Genomic DNA, 11,412 nt, shown 5'->3' with positions numbered 1-11,412 from the left:
AAACTAGTGCATAAAACAGGGACATGGTGCTTTCAGCATGTATTACACACACCTACATAGTTATTTTACACTGTATTGTATTAATAAACATATTTATGGGTGTGTGTGAAAGGACAAACATGTTTACATAATATGTAGTCTATACGTGAAAGGATAAACTAGTGCATAAAACTAGGGCAGGGTGCTTCCAGCATTTATTACAAACACCTGCATAGTTATTTTACACCGTACTGTGTTAATTACCATATGTATGGGTGTGTGTGAAAGGACAAACACTCATCGAAGGTCACGATGTGTCGACAGATTTTGAAGCCGTAAAGTTGATATATTTTTCTGCTTTAATGAGCTGGGCCTTGGGAGGATTTGTTGTGAGGATATTTTATAGACCGCATGAGTTGTGTTTTGGCAAAGGAAGGACACGTCCTGTGCCGTCGATCCACTCACACAAACGCACTCTGACTGATTGAGGTCCCTCCTCGCCCTCCGGCAACACAAAGCCCCGCCTCTCATCTTACTAACTCACAGTTGCAGCCCATCTTTGTCGTCACAGGCCGGTCGGTCCATTCATTTTCTACCGCTTGTCCTTTTCGGATATTTTTTATGTACAGCCTTGTAATGTTTAGACGTTTACCACAAACCCCAAAATATGCATGCATGTTCCAGGCTGGACCACACCCTGGTCATCTCTGGGGGGGACCACACCCTGGTCATCTCTGGGGGTTGAGGCTGGACCACACCCTGGTCATCTCTGGGGGTTGAGGCTGGACCACACCCTGGTCATCTCTGGGGGTTGAGGCTGGACCACACCCTGGTCATCTCTGGGGGTTGAGGCTGGACCACACCCTGGTCATCTCTGGGGGTTTCTCCCCGTGCAACACTCCTCTTCTCGGCCTTGCAATTGAAGCAAGGAGGCCATCAACCTCCTTAAAAGTACAATATATATATATATATATATATATATATATATATATATATATATATATATATATATATATATATATATATATATATATATATATATATATATATATATATATATATATATATATATATATATATATATATATATATATATATATATATATGTATATATATATGTATATATATATATATATATGTATATATATATATATATATATATATATATATATATATATATATATATATATATATATATATATATATATATATATATATATATATATATATATATATTATATTAGAGATGTCCGATAATACCGGTCTGCCGATATTATCGGCCGATAAATGCGTTAAAATGTAATATCGGAAATTATCGGTATCAGTATGGTTTTTTTTTTTTTTTTTTTTTTTTTTTTTTTTTTATTAAATCCACATAGAAAACATAAGATACACTTACAATTAGTGCACCAACCGAAAAAAAAACCTCCGATTCACACAAAAGGGTTGTTTCTTTCTATTATTAATATTCTGCTTCCTACATTATATATCAATATATATCAATACAGTCTGCAAGGGATACAGTCCGTAAGCCCACATGATTGTGCGTGCTGCTGCTCCACTAATAGTACTAACCTTTAACAGTTAATTTTACAAATTGTCATGAATTACTAGTTTCTATGTAACTGTTTTTATATTGTTTTACTTTCTTTTTTATTCAAGAAAATGTTTTTAATTTATTTATCTTATTTTATTTTGTTCATTTTTAAAAAAAAGTACCTTATCTTCACCATACCTGGTTGTCCAAATTAGGCATAATAATGTGTTAATTCCACGACTGTATATATCGGTTGATATCGGTATCGGTAATTAAAGAGTTGGACAATATCGGCATATCGGATATCGGCAAAAAGCCATTATCGGACATCCCTAATATATATATATATATATATATATTGTTCGGACTGGAATTCTCTCATGTGATTTTTCCATCTTTAGTCCAAAATCTGTCTTTTTTATCTATGTAAATCCATCCATTTTCTTCCGCTTATCCGAGGTCGGGTCGCGGGGGCAGCAGCCTAAGCAGAGAAGCCCAGACTTCCCTATCTCTGTAAAAACATATACGATTATTTTCTGTTTTTCTTTGTTTTTTCCCGACCTACAATGTGTGTTAAAATCTTGGCCCGTCTCTTTGCCATACCGTTCCGACACCTACAGTTTTCCCGCGATGGGTACGGTTTTTGATAATCCAGTGGTTTAAAAACGATGGTTTTTCCGTTAGAAATGATTCACTTAAAAATGGAAGCTACGTAGCGAAGCAACTCCACGGGCACGGGACAAACTATACGGGTAACATCAACGATGATTGGTACACAGTTTTTAAAAACAATCTGGACTCGTCGGACCACGGAACACTTTTCCACTTTGCATCAGTCCATCTTAGCGGTGTTTTGGGTGTTGTTGATAAATGGCTTTGGCTTTGCATAGTAAAGTATCAATGATTGTCACACACACACTAGGTGTGGTGAAATTAACCAATGCATTTGAACAGACAAAGTAATGTGTAAATAATGTCAATAACTAGATGAACCATCTGTGGCTGTGAAGTGAACACTAGTAAGGTTGTAAATACTGTATAGAGTAGGCTAACCCATGTGGTTCCTGTGGATGTAATTACTGTAGTGACTAAATAACATAGTGACTGAAACAGACATAGTAATGTGTAAATAATGTCAATAAGTAGATGAACCATCTGTGGATGTGAGGTGAACACTAGTAAGGTTGTAAATACTGCATAGAGTAGGCTAACCCATGTGGTTCCTGTGGATGTAATTACTGTAATGACTCAATAACATAGTGACTGAAACAAAGTATTGTGAAAATAATTTCAATAAGTAGATGAACCATCTGTGGCTGTGAAGTGAACATTAGTAAGGTTGTAAATACTGTATAGAGTAGGCTAACCCATGTGGTTCCTGTGGATGTAATTACTGTCGTGACTAAATAACATACTGACTGAAACGGACAAAGTAATGTAAGTAAATAATGTCAATAACTAGATGAACCATCTGTGGCTGTGAAGTGAACACCAGTAAGGTTGTAAATACTGTATAAAGTAAGCTAACCCATGTTGTTCCTGTGGATGTAATTACTGTAGTGACTAAATACCATAGTGACTGAAACAAAGTAATGTGAAAATAATTTCAATAAGTAGATGAACCATCTGTGGCTGTGAAGTGAACACTAGTAAGGTTGTAAATACTGTATAGAGTAGGCTAACCCATGTGGTTCCTGTGGATGTAATTACTGTAGTGACTAAATAACATAGTGACTGAAACAGACATAATAATGTGTAAATAATGTCAATAACTAGATGAACCATCTGTGGATGTGAGGTGAACATCAGTAAGGTTGTAAATACTGTATAGAGTAGGCTCACCCATGTGGTTCCTGTGGATGTAATTACTGTAATGACTAAATAACATAGTGACTGAAACAAAGTATTGTGAAAATAATTTCAATAAGTAGATGAACCATCTGTGGCTGTGACGTGAACACTAGTAATGTTGTAAATACTGTATAGAGTAGGCTAACCCATGTGGTTCCTGTGGATGTAATTACTGTAGTGACTAAATAACATAGTGACTGAAACAGACATAGTGATTCATTTGGATGAATGGGGTATAATTGTCATTTTATTTCAGACCCAGGGGGATTATAATCACAGAAGAAAAAACATACAACGATAAAACACAAATAAAAGAATAACAAGCAGAAATAAAATAAATTAAAACTTGTATTAAAAAAATAAATACAAATGTTTGTATTCATGTCATATCTGTTGATCCTTTTTCAGTTCTTTGGTGCTTTTTTTGGGCACACTTTTGCATGTTCAATTGCTGAAAATACCGGAGCTTCGGGGGAGTTGCCCCCCATCGCCCCCCCCCCCACCCGGGCACCGCCCTGGACCTGCGGCCCCCAGACCACCGGCGTGTCCTCAGTCGTGTTCGTTAAGTTCCAATCACACGCCTGCAGACGTGTAATTAAACATCATATTGGTGCCTCGTGGAAAAAAAAAGACAAAGATGCCTTGATGAGGTGCGGAGGATAGGATGGCGATGATGTGGAGGTGGTGGTGCAAGAGTGTACGCACACACGGATGTTAAACGGCGTCACACGCTCGGGTCGAGACTGACAGTCGGCTGCCTCATCATTAATTCAGGAGCAGGCTCCTTCTAGCCCTGAGAAGATCTCCATGCTCCCCGCCAACATTATGCATATTTATTCATACATCTTTGCTGCTTGGCTAAATGTCACTGGAAGTGTGTCTTCTTCCAAATCAGACCCCTTTTTCTTTGTTTTTCTTACCTTTCCTTCCACCCCTCCCACCTCTGGAGCAAGTGTTCCACGGTCTTTAACGGTTACCATAACGGTTCTTCACTCCCGCCCTCTGATAATTGCACCCGCACTTCACCCGCTCTGCCAGAGCCTCGCCGTCAGAAAGGCTGTCGTCGTCGCCCTCACACCAGCGCTGATGTAGCACCTCCACCCGGACCCCCAGCCGGCTGCTAGGGACTCACAGACTTGTCACCCGAGTCTTCACCCACTCACTCTGGCAGGAAACCAATAGTCTGCTTTTTCAAGTCTTCCAATATTTTGGTACCGGGACCAAAATGTATTTTGATACTTTTCTATACAAAGTGTACCACAAAAAATGTCATTATTGGCTTTATTTTTAACAAAAAATGTTAGGGTTTTACAATGGAGTTCAGGGTGCGCATCGTGCATTCAACCAATTGCAAGCGCTGCATGGAACTTATCATTATTGGCTTTATTTTTAACAAAAAATGTTAGGGTTTTACAATGGAGTTCAGGGTGCGCATCGTGCATTCAACCAATTGCAAGCGCTGCGTGGAACTTATCATTATTGGCTTTATTTTTAACAAAAAATGTTAGGGTTTTACAATGGAGTACAGGGTGCGCATCGTGCATTCAACCAATTGCAAGCGCTGCATGGAACTTATCATTATTGGCTTTATTTTTAACAAAAAATGTTAGGGTTTTACAATGGAGTTCAGGGTGCGCATCGTGCATTCAACCAATTGCAAGCGCTGCATGGAACTTATCATTATTGGCTTTATTTTTAACCAAAAATGTTAGGGTTTTACAATGGAGTTCAGGGTGCGCATCGTGCATTCAACCAATTGCAAGCGCTGCATGGAACTTATCATTGTTGGCTTTATTTTTAACAAAAAAAGTTAGGGTTTTACAATGGAGTTCAGGGTGCGCATCGTGCATTCAACCAATTGCAAGCGCTGCATGGAACTTATCATTATTGGCTTCATTTTTAACAAAAAATGTTAGGGTTTTACAATGGAGTTCAGGGTGCGCATCGTGCATTCAACCAATTGCAAGCGCTGCATGGAACTTATCATTATTGGCTTTATTTTTAACAAAAAATGTTAGGGTTTTACAATGGAGTTCAGGGTGCGCATCGTGCATTCAACCAATTGCAAGCGCTGCATGGAACTTATCATTATTGGCTTTATTTTTAACCAAAAATGTTAGGGTTTTACAATGGAGTTCAGGGTGCGCATCGTGCATTCAACCAATTGCAAGCGCTGCATGGAACTTATCATTGTTGGCTTTATTTTTAACAAAAAAAGTTAGGGTTTTACAATGGAGTTCAGGGTGCGCATTGTGCATTCAGTCATTTGCAAGCGCTGCATGGAACTTATCAGTTTTGGCTTTATTTGAACAAAAAAAATGTTAGTGTACATGAAACATATGTTTATTATTGTAATTTAGTCCTTAAATAAAATAGTCAACATACTAGACAACTTGTCTTTTAGTAGTAAGTAAACAAACAAAGACTCCTAATTAGTCTATGCAGTAACATATTGTGTCATTTATACACCTATTATTTTGTACACATTATGAGGGACAAACTGTAATAAATGATTATTAATCCACTTGTTTATTTACTGTTAATATCTGCTTATTTTCTGTTTGAACATGTTCTATCTACACTTCTGTTCAAATGTAATAATCACTTATTCTTCTCTTCTTTGATACTTTACATTAGTTTTGGATGATACCACACATTTAGGTATGGATCCGATACCAAGTAGATACAGGATCATACACTGGTCATATTCAAAGACCTCATGTGTCCAGGGACGTATTTACTAATTTTTTTTTTTTAAAAGGAAAAAAATATTTTGTGATGCTAAAAAATATCGATGTAATCATAGGAGTATCGACTAGATACGTTTTTGTACTTGGTATCATTACAGTGGATGTCAGGTGTAGGGACGTATTTCCTGAGATTATAAACATAATATGATTTTTTTTAAAGGAAAAACGATTTTGTGATGCCAAAAAATATCGATGTAATTATGGTAGTATCGACTAGATACGGTCTTGTAGTATCGACTAGATACCGTCTTGTACTTGGTATCATTACAGTGGATGTCAGGTGTAGGTCTTGTACTTGGTATCATTACAGTGGATGTCAGGTGTAAGTCTTGTACTTGGTATCATTACAGTGGATGTCAGGTGTAGGTCTTGTACTTGGTATCATTACAGTGGATGTCAGGTGTAGGTCTTGTACTTGGTATCAATACAGTGGATGTCAGGTGAAGGTCTTGTACTTGGTATCATTACAGTGGATGTCAGGTGTAAGTCTTGTACTTGGTATCATTACAGTGGATGTCGGGTGTAGGTCTTGTACTTGGTATCATTACAGTGGATGTCAGGTGTAGGTCTTGTACTTGGTATAATTACAGTGGATGTCAGGTGTAGGTCTTGTACTTGGTATCATTACAGTGGATGTCAGGTGTAGGTCTTGTACTTGGTATCATTGCAGTGGATGTCAGGTGTAGGTCTTGTACTTGGTGTCGTTACAGTGGATGTCAGGTGTCGGTCTTGTACTTGGTATCGTTACAGTGGGTGTCAGGTGTAGGTCTTGTACTTGGTATCATTACAGTGGATGTCAGGTGTAAGTCTTGTACTTGGTATCATTACAGTGGCTGTCAGGTGTAGGTCTTGTACTTGGTATCATTACAGTGGATGTTGGGTGTAGGTCTTGTACTTGGTATCATTACAGTGGATGTCGGGTGTAGGTCTTGTACTTTGTATCATTACAGTGGATGTCAGGTGTAGGTCTTGTACTTGGTATCATTACAGTGGATGTCAGGTGTAGGTCTTGTACTTGGTATCATTACAGTGGCTGTCAGGTGTAGGTCTTGTACTTGGTATCATTACGGTGGATGTCAGGTGTAGGTCTTGTACTTGGTATCATTACAGTGGATGTCAGGTGTAAGTCTTGTACTTGGTATCATTACAGTGGATGTCGGGTGTAGGTCTTGTACTTGGTATCATTACGGTGGATGTCAGGTGTAGGTCTTGTACTTGGTATCATTACAGTGGATGTCGGGTGTAGGTCTTGTACTTGGTATCATTACAGTGGATGTCAGGTGTAGGTCTTGTACTTGGTATCATTACGGTGGATGTCAGGTGTAGGTCTTTTACTTGGTATCATTACAGTGGATGTCAGGTGTAGGTCTTGTACTTGGTATCATTACAGTGGATGTCAGGTGTAGGTCTTGTACTTGGTATCATTACGGTGGATGTCAGGTGTAGGTCTTGTACTTGGTATCATTACAGTGGATGTCAGGTGTAGGTCTTGTACTTGGTATCATTACAGTGGATGTCAGGTGTATATCCAACCATTTGTTTACATTGTGACGCCGGTGAGCTATTGTATCCTCCTACGGTGTGTAGTGAAGCATGTTTAGCTATTCCTCGTCCTCCAGTGATAATGCTACTTGTAAGAAACATACTTTATTTGTCGCCATGGAGGCCGGGATTAGTGATTTAGAAGTAGCTAAAACACTGTAGTGTTATAACTTCACCTTTTTACACCAAAATGCGTCCATTCTCCCTTTTCTGTCCACACACTGTGTCTGCTTGTAAGTACTCTGTGCGTGTGCGCTGCCGAACATGCTCCTCTGCTTGTAAAACCAGCAACGTCAAGACGTGCCCGTTTAAAAAAGGGGGCGGGGGGGGGGGAACTGGTATTTTTTAACCGATGAATTAGTACCGCGGTACTATACTAGTACCGGTATACCGCACAAGCCTAGTTCCACCTAAACATGGTGTGTGCTCAGGCCATGGAAACACACCAGAAACGTAGCGCATTCCTGGGCTCAGCAAGATCCAGGATTTCCCAGCTGGGAGCCTCGGAGCCGGTGGGGCCGCTTGAGAGCGCGTGTGAAACATTTCTTTGCATAGCAATAATCCACAGCTGTGACATCTTCACAGGCCGCGGCCGTCGTCAAGCTCGGCGCGCTGCGACCCGCTGTAGCGTGTGGAGGTGTGAGTCAGCGGGTGTTGGTCTGAAAACCCCCAGTCCAAAAAAAAAGGCACGGAAATGCGAATGGAGAAAATGTGAAAAAGGAAACATGAAAAAGTGTCACAATTAGTGAGTGAAAAACTAACATTGCATTGTCTGTAAGTACGTGAATGCACAGTGTGTTGGAAAACGTGTACTTTTTTTTTTTTTTTTTTTAATTTATTAATCAATCAACAAAACAATACACAACTGACCGACTGGGAAAGTATCTCTTCTCCCTTTTTGTTGCTCACTTAACAACGCACCATTGTTGCCAGTGTCACGTCATACGCTCTCTCCCCCCTCCAAACTGAGCTTACTCCCTCAGGTCAGGTTCAAACACTTGACGACGTCTCTTCAACAGACAAGAAGCAAGGAATCACGCAGAGACAGATTTCAATTTAGCTCAATGAGGAGAGACGTATTGGGCTGTGCTCTTAGTTAAAGTTCCAACCTACGCTCTAAGGTACAGCCCCACGTGCTCCCCTATTTATTTGGGAGGTCCCTGGTTACATCACTGAGGCTGCACCTGAAGGAAGGGGGGGTTGGACACAATATATGATTATTCATGAAATGGAAATGTGCTGACACTCGTGATATCGCCCTGTCTCTGCTTTGTCTGCGTCAAGGCACTCGATGTTCGCCCTTGGCAGTCAGCAGGCCGGGTCTGGACACAAACTGCTGATACGAGACGACTCGCGATCCAAGATTGCAAGTTGTGTGCCTTTGCACGGATAGAAACTACAGGCAGGCCAGTCTAGTACCCGCACTTTTTTACTATGAAGCCACGCTGTTGTAACACGTGGCTTGGCATTGTCTTGCTGAAATAAGCAGGGGCGTCCATGATAACATTGCTTGGATGTCAACATATGTTGCTCCAAAAACTTTATGTACCTTTCAGCATTAATGGTGCCTTCACGGATGTGTAAGTTACCCATGTCTTGGGCCAAGGTAGACCTCCATAACCTGGTAGACCCCAGTATCAATGATGTGAGGTAGACCATGTGCCATGGTAGACCTCCATAACCTGGTAGACTCCAGTAGCAATGTTGTGAGGTAGACCATGGGCCAAGGTAGACCTCCAAAACCTGGTAGACTCCAGTATCAATGTTGTGAGGTAGACCATGGGCCAAGGTAGAAGTCCATAACCTGGTAGACTCCAGTAGCAATGTTGTGAGGTAGACGATGGGCCAAGGTAGACCTCCAAAACCTGGTAGACTCCAGTATCAATGTTGTGAGGTAGACCATGGGCCAAGGGAGACCATGGGCCAAGGTAGACCATGGGCCAAGGTAGAACTCCATAATCTGGTAGACTCCAGTAGCAATGTTGTGAGGTAGACCATGAGCCAAGGTAGAACTCCATAACCTGGTAGACTCCAGGAGCAATGTTGTGAGGTAGACCATGGGCCAAGGTAGACCATGGGCCAATGTATGCCTCCATAGCCTGGTAGACCCCAGTATCAATGTTGTGAGGTAGACCATGGGCCAAGGTAGACCATGGGCCAAGGTATGCCTCCATAACCTGGTAGACTCCAGTAGCAATGTTGTGAGGTAGACCATGGGCCAAGGTAGACCTCCATAACCTGGTGGACTCCAGGAGCAATGTTGTGAGGTAGACCATGGGCCAAGGTAGACCATGGGCCAAGGTAGACCTCCATAACCTGGTAGACTCCAGGAGCAATGTTGTGAGGTAGACCATGGGCCAAGGTAGACCATGGGCCAAGGTAGACCTCCATAACCTGGTAGACTCCAGTATCAATGTTGTGAGGTAGACCATGGGCCAAGGTAGACCATGGGCCAAGGTAAACCTCCATAACCTGGTAGACCCCGGTATCAATGTTGTGAGGTAGACCATGGGCCAAGTTAGACCTCCATAACCTGGTGGACTCCAGTAGCAATGTTTGTTAGGTAGACCATGGGCCAAGGTAGAACTCCAAAACCTGGTAGACTCCAGTAGCAATGTTGTGAGGTAGACCATGGGCCAAGGTAGAACTCCATAACCTGGTAGACTCCAGTATCAATGTTGTGAGGTAGACCATGGGCCAAGGTAGACCATGGGCTAAGGTAGACCTCCATAACCTGGTAGACTCCAGGAGCAATGTTGTGAGGTAGACCATGGGCCAAGGTAGACCATGGGCCAAGGTAGAACTCCATAACCTGGTAGACTCCAGTATCAATGTTGTGAGGTAGACCATGGGCCAAGGTAGACCATGGGCTAAGGTAGACCTCCATAACCTGGTAGACTCCAGGAGCAATGTGGTGAGGTAGACCATGAGCCAAAGTAGACCTCCATAACCTGGTAGACTCCAGTAGCAATGTTGTGAGGTAGATCATGGGCAAAGGTAGACCATGGGCCAAGGTAGAACTCCATAACCTGGTAGACTCCAGTAGCAATGTTGTGAGGTAGACCATGGGCCAAAGTAGACCATGGGCCAAGGTAGACCTGCATAACCTGGTAGACTCCAGTAGCAATGTTGTGAGGTAGACCATGGGCCAAGGTAGAACTCCATAACCTGGTAGACTCCAGGAGCAATTTTGTGAGGTAGACCATGGGCCAAGGTAGACCATGGGCTAAGGTAGACCTCCATAACCTGGTAGACTCCAGTAGCAATGTTGTAAGGTAGACCATGGGCCAAGGTAGACCATGGGCCAAGGTAGACCTCCATCCAGTAGAAATGTTGTTAGGTAGACCATGGACCAAGGTAGAACTCCATAACCTGGTAGACGCCGGTATCAATGTTGTTAGGTAGACCATGGACCAAGGTAGAACTCCATAACCTGGTAGACTCCAGTAGCAATGTTGTGAGGTTAGACCATGGGCCAAGGTAGAACTCCATAACCTGGTAGACTCCAGTAGCAATGTTGTAAGGTAGACCATGGGCCAAGGTAGACCATGGGCCAAGGTAGAACTCCATAACCTGGTAGACTCCAGTAGCAATGTTGTGAGGTTAGACCATGGGCCAAGGTAGAAGTCCATAACCTGGTGGACTCCAGCAGCAATGTTGTGAGGTAGACCATGGGCCAAGGTAGAACTCCATAACCTGGTAGACTCCAGTAGCAATGTTGTAAGGTAGACCATGTGCCAAGGTAGAAGTCCA

Source organism: Entelurus aequoreus, linkage group LG15 (assembly GCF_033978785.1).
Source record: "Entelurus aequoreus isolate RoL-2023_Sb linkage group LG15, RoL_Eaeq_v1.1, whole genome shotgun sequence".
NCBI lineage: Eukaryota > Metazoa > Chordata > Actinopteri > Syngnathiformes > Syngnathidae > Entelurus > Entelurus aequoreus.
Note: the sequence above shows the minus strand (reverse complement) of the source record.